This window comes from Octodon degus, unplaced genomic scaffold (assembly GCF_000260255.1).
Source record: "Octodon degus isolate 3935 unplaced genomic scaffold, OctDeg1.0 scaffold00081, whole genome shotgun sequence".
Taxonomy (NCBI): domain Eukaryota; kingdom Metazoa; phylum Chordata; class Mammalia; order Rodentia; family Octodontidae; genus Octodon; species Octodon degus.
In genome coordinates, this window is record NW_004524657.1 from 4181408 (window position 1) to 4188267 (window position 6860).

A 6860-nucleotide genomic window follows, 5' to 3' on the forward strand; every position below is an offset into this window, starting at 1 on the left:
AGCAACAAATGTGTCACAGATGAAATTAAACAAGATCTTCAAGAGTATTTACATTCCATGAGAATTAAAGCACAACTTATCAGAATTTATGAGGTATGATAAAAGCAGTTCTCAGAGGGAAATTCATAGCTGTGAACTCACACATTAGCAAAACAGAACGAGAACAAATAAATACCCTAATGCTGCACCTTCAACAACTAGAAAAGGGAGAGCAAACCAAATCTAGAGCCCAAAGATGAGAAGAAATCATAAACATTGGAGCTGAAATTAATTAAATTGAGACAAAGAAAACAATTCAAATAAATATAAAAGCAAAAAGCTGGGTCTTTCAAAGATTAAGTAAAACCGATAAGCCACTAGCTAAACTCATCAAAAAGAGGGAAGAAAAAATTCAAATACAAGCAATAAGGAATGAAAAGGGTGTAACTACCACAGACCCTGTGGAAATTCAGAACATTATCAGTACCTACTCTGAGAACCTTTACTCTCACAGAATAAATGACAAAGAAGAAATGGACAGATTCCTAGAATGGTACAAATTGCCCCAACTGAATCGACAAGATATAACCACTCTCAATAATCCAATAACTGTCAATGAAAAACGAGATGTAATTAAAAACCTACCGGCAAAGAAAAGTCCAGGTCCGGATGGATTCACACCTGAATTCTACAAGAAATTTACAGAAGATGTAGTCCTTATACTCCACAAACTCTTCCATGAAATTGAAAAGGAAGCAATCCTCCCAAAACCATTCCTGGAGGCAAGTATTATAGTGATACCAAAACCAGGGAAAGATGCAACTAAGAAAGAGAACTACAGGCCTATCTCCTTCATGAACATAGATGCCAAAATCCTCAATAAAATACTAGCAAATAGAATACAGCAAATCATCAAGAAGATCATACAACATGATCAGGTAGGATTCATCCCAGGGATGCAAAGATGTTTCAATATTGGAAAATCTATAAATGTAATGCACTATATCAATAGAGCAAAAACTAAAAACCACATGATCATCTCCATTGATGCAGAAATGACTTTTGACAAAGACTAACACTCATTCATGTTCAAAGTCCTACCGATAATTGGAATAGATGGCCTCTACTTCAATCTTGTAAAATCTACTTATGAAAACTCAACGGCTGCCACAATCCTAAATAAGGAAAAATGAAATCTTTTACTCTTAGGTCTGGTACAGACAAGGATGTCTTCTTTCACCACTCCTATTCAATATAGGTCTGGAATCATTAGCTACACCCATTAGACAAGAGAAAGAAATAAAACAAATAAGAATAAGTAGAGAAGAAGTTAAATTATCTTTATTTGCAGATGACATGATACTTTACTTGGAAGACCCAAAAAACTCCACCAAGAAGCTACTAGAGTTAGTACAGAAATTCAGTAGCATAGCAGGTTATAAAGTCAATACCCAAAAGTCAATAGCATTCCTATACACAGACAACAAACACACCAAATTTCATGGAGAAGTGAAATACTTCCATGACAAAGAACAACTAAAGAAATTCACAACACCAAAGCCAAACCTACACAGACAACTAAAAGATGTTCTGCAGAGGGACCAAAATAGCCAGAATTCAATGAATGAGAATGGAAGGAACCTAATGAATAGCACAAACAGTTAAACACACGAGAAAAAGGAATAAACAACAGCAAGTAAATAACATGTCAATCATAACTCAATACTTCTCATTTCGAACCATCTATATGAATAGACTCAATCCACAATTAAAAGAAATAGACTGGTAAATGGATTAGGAAACAAAATGGGAAAGTATGCTGTATACAAGAAATACACTTAAATCTTAAAGAAATTCATAGACTGAAAATCAAAGGATGCATAAAAATTCTGCATGGTGCACCACTGCAGAAAAAAGGAGGAATAACAATCCTGTTCTCAATCTCAACTTCAATCTAAAAATGTTCAAATGAAATAAAGATTGCCACTATATACTGGTTAGGGGACAAATTCAAGAGGAAGAGATAACAATCATAAATATGTACACACCAAACACATGAGCTCCCAACTATATAAGACAAATCTTAATGGATATGAAAAACCTAATATCCAATACCACAACCTTAACAGAAGAATTTAACACTCCCTAATCCCAAAAAGATAGGTAAAGTAGACAAAATAACTAGCAAATAAGTAGCAGAACTGAACTAGACCTTGGAACACATGGACTTAGTGGACATACACAGAGTGTTCCAACCAACCACAGTTGAATACACATTTTTTTGAGCTGCACTTGATTCATTTTTCAAAATAGACCACATAATTGTGCATGGGTCATGTTTAAGTATATACAGGAAAACAGTAATTATCTCGTGCATATTATCTTACTACAGTGCAATGAAACTGGAATTAAATGACAAAAGAAACCACAAAACCCCCATAAATACATGAAAATTAAGCAGCACCCTACTTAGCAATCTATGGGTCACAGATGAATTTAAATAAGAAATTGAACAATGTCTACAATTCAATGAAAATTCAAGCACAACCTACCAGAATTTATAGGATGCAATGAAATAGTTCTTAGAGAGAAATTTATAGCTGTGAACTCACATGTTAGGAAAACAGAATGGGAACAAATAAACACCTAATCATGCACCTTGAACATCTGGAAAAGGAAGAGCAAACCAAACCAAAAACCCAAACACAGGAAGAAATCATAAACATTAGAAAAGGAATTATTTCAATCGAGATAAATAGCTCAAAGAATTAACTAATCAAAAAGCTGCTTCTTTGAAACATTAAATAAAATCGATAAGCCCCTAGCTAGCCTCATCAAAAAGAGTAAAGAAAAGGTTCAAATGCAAGCAATAAGAAATAAAAGGGTGTTATTACCAAAGACCCAGTGGAAATTCAGAACTTTATCAATACCTACTTTGAGAATCTTTACTCTCAAAAATAGAAGACACACAAGAAATGGACCGATTTCTAGAAAGGTATAAACTGCCAAAACTGAATCAGGATGATATAATAACCCTCAAAAACCCGAGAACAGCCAATGACATGAAATATAAGGAAAAAAAAAAACCTACTAACAAAGATAAATCCAGGTCATGATGAATTCATGGCTGAATTCTACAAGAAATTTACAGAAGATATAATCTGTGTACTCCTGAAATACTTCAATTAAAGTGAAAAAGAAACAATCCTCACAAAATTGTTCCTGGAGGAAGTATTATACTAATACCCAAAGAAGGGAAAAACACAACTGAAAAAGAGAACTATAGGCCAATATCCCTCATGAACATAGATGCAAAAATCCTCAATAAAATTCTAGCAAATAGATTACAGCAAATCATCAAGAAGATTATACACCATGACCAGGTAGGATTCATCCCAGGAATGCAAGGATGTTTTAATACATGGAAATCTATAAATATAATAGACCTAGATCAATAGATCCAAATCTGAAAACCACCTGATCATCTCAGTCGATGCAGAAAAGTCTATTGACAAAGTCCAGCACTCATTCATATTCAAAGTCCTACAGAAAATGGAATAGATGGCCTCTACTTCAATCTGATAAAAGCCATCTATGACAACTGTTGGTGAACATAATTTTAACTGGGGAAAGCTAGTATTTTTACTCTCAGATCTTGTAGAAGACAAGAATGTCCTCTATTACCACTCCTATTTACTATAGTTCTGGAATCATTAACTAGAGCCATTAGACCAAAGATAGAGATAAAAGGAATAAGAATAGGTAAAGAAGAACTTAAACTATCATTATTTGCAGATGACATGACACTTCACTTGGAAGACTCCAAAAACTCCACCAAGAAGCTATTAGAGTTAACACACAAACTTGGTAGTGTAGCAGCATACAAAGTGTATACCAAATGTCAATAACATTCCTCTACACAGATAACAAACACACTGAGAAGGAAATTAGAGAAACAATACCTCTTACAAGAGCACCGCAGAAAACAAAATACTTTGGAATTAATTTAACTGAATAAGTGAAAGATCTTTTCAAGAAAAACTGCAGTACTCTGAAAAAAGAGATCTTTCAAGACTTCAAAAAATGGAAAGAAATGTGCTCCTGGATAGGAAGAACGAACATTATGAAGATGACCATACCCCCAAAATTGTTGTATAGATTTAATTCAATCCCTATCAAACTGCCACCAACATGCCTCACAGAACTAGTGAAATCATTCCTAAAATTTATTTGGAACAAGAAATGACCTAGAATAGCAAAGACAATCCTGGGCAACAAAGACAAGGCAGGAGGCTTTACAATTACTAATTTGGAATTATGCTACAAAGCTACTGTGATAATATCAGCATCATATTGGCAAGAAAATACCTGAGGATCAATGGAAAGATGAGCAGTTGTAGTAGCCTCCACAAACACTCAACCACCTTATCTTCGACAAAGAAGCCAACCACGCTTGCAGGAAGAAAGATGACCTCTTTAAAAAATGGTGCTGGACAACCTGACCCTCATCATCCTAAAAACTAAAACTTGACCCAGGTCTAATCAATATGTAGTTCAAATATGTACTATTAAAAATATGTCTGTGAAAAAAATCCTACCTAGACTGCAGAAGAAAGACAAAGTGCTTGAGGAAAGAAGCCTCTTATTAAAAAAAAAAAAATAAATAAAACTCAACAACTTTCTTAATATGATTCCTTTTTCTTTCTTTCTTTTTTTTGTCTTTAGAGACATCCAATGCCATTACCCCTAAATTTCTTTAATGAATTGAAAGGGAAGAAATACTCCTGAAGTCACTCCTAGAAGTGTGTGTATCACCGTACCACAATTACCAGAGAAGGACCTAACCAAAGAAGAGAACTCCAGGCCAATCTCCTTAACGAACATGAAAGTAAGTAATGGGAAGATCAGAGAGAAAGCTGTAGGAAATCAAACATAGTACCCAAAGCCACGTGCATATAGCTTATGCCTTCCAACTAGGCCCCCCCCCTCATAATAACCCATTCAGCTATGTACTCATCAAAAACTTAACCAATTGATGAAATGAGTGCCCTCACAATCTGACCATCCCTTCAGGAGTCTCTTAAATCAATTATATTATACCAAGATTAATGGATTTATTTTTGTAAGACTGAAAACCCAGCACCCTGAGAGCTGAAGCAGAGAAAGAAAGTCCATGTACAGCCTGTGCAACTTCAGGACTCAGCAAGACCCTGTGTCAAAACAAAGGAAAAGGTTCCTAAGATGTTTGCTAAGTGTGAAGATCTTCGGTTCAAGCTGTTAAGGGTGGGGGGTGGGGGGAAGGACTCATTGCCCATGCCATAAATTCAGTTAATTCTAAGAAGAACAAAAGTGAATGTAAAACTTTGATGTAACAAAAGTTTAGGAGGAAAAATGCTCAGTGGACTGAAGTGTCTGCTTAGGTGGGAGCATAGAGGCCTCTGTTCTATCGCTGGTATGCAGTACTGGCCCCACTCCCAGGGTGCACTGAGACAGCAAGCCTGGGAGTGGTGGTGCTTGCCTGTACTCCCAGAAATTGGAAGGCTGAAAAAAAGAGAATCACTATGAGACCAATCTACATAATGAGACATAGGAGACTCTATAAGCCTTGTCCTAAATACATGAAAAAGCAAAATATAAAACAGCTAAAAACCTCAGCAGGAAAATGAGAAGAAAATAGAAGAGGAGGTAAATAGGCAAGTGCAAAATACAGTGGTTACTACTAGAATTTAAATTAATTACTTAATTAATTTATTTATTTGGCAGAACCAGGGATTGAACTCAGGCCATTGCACTTGCCAGGGAAGCACTTATTCTACTGAGGGGACTTTAAATTTAAATAATAAATTATAGATAAGACAATATAAAATAATGATGTAAAACTCATGAACATGAGTACTTCAAATTAAAATATTTGTACGTTATGAGCATCATACACAAGTATTAAAATACTATCAACACTTAAGGAAATTATTTGCCACAAAACTTGTACATTCTAATACATTTTCTTTGTAAACAATAATACAAATAAACATGGATGGAAAATTACCATCTGGGAAATGAATGCAATAGAATTCTTAGAAATAAAACTAATCACTAATAATAGTTTGGTGCATCTTGTTAAAAAAAGTGTATTCAGTAATGTTTTTTTAATTTTTTATTGAATGCTTAATATTCAAGCAATCTGTTTAATATTCTATAATATGTAGCATAGTAGATGCCTTCAAACAAAAACTTTAATAATAGAACAAATAAAATTAAAATTTACCAATTCACTGTATTCATTATTAGTCTACAAAATACAGCTATGTTCTGTCATTCTCTTCTTTTTCTAACTCTTGGAATCTGACCTAAATAAACCTTATTGCATCAGTTATAGATTACTGCAATTAGTTTGTTTCTATTATTTATCTCTAAATTAACCCAGTCTGGTCTGCCACACCAGTTTTCCAGGAAACAGTATTATCATTCAACTTCTCTGCTATGGAATGCTAAATGTTTTAAACTTATTATCTAGAGCCAGATAAAATTTCTTCTATTAAATAGAGAATAGTACTCAAAGAAAATTTTCATGTTTAAAAATTTTAATTTTGAAGTTATGTTGACATATTGAGGCTTGAATGTTCTCAGAATTCTGTAAGAGTAATGACACACAGTACATACAATTACCATTTCGTTCTCATTGACTTGCTCTTCAGGTATAACTTAGATTAAGTTTTATTACTTTTGAAATTCTTTGCAAATATGTTTTTTTTTAACAAATTTATTTTTTTTTATTTTTTTATTTATTTTATTTATTTTTATTTATTACATTTATTTATTGTGTGTGTGTGGCCAGCTCAGCCCACCAGGGGGCGGGGCTGGCTGGCATGTGGTGCTGGGGA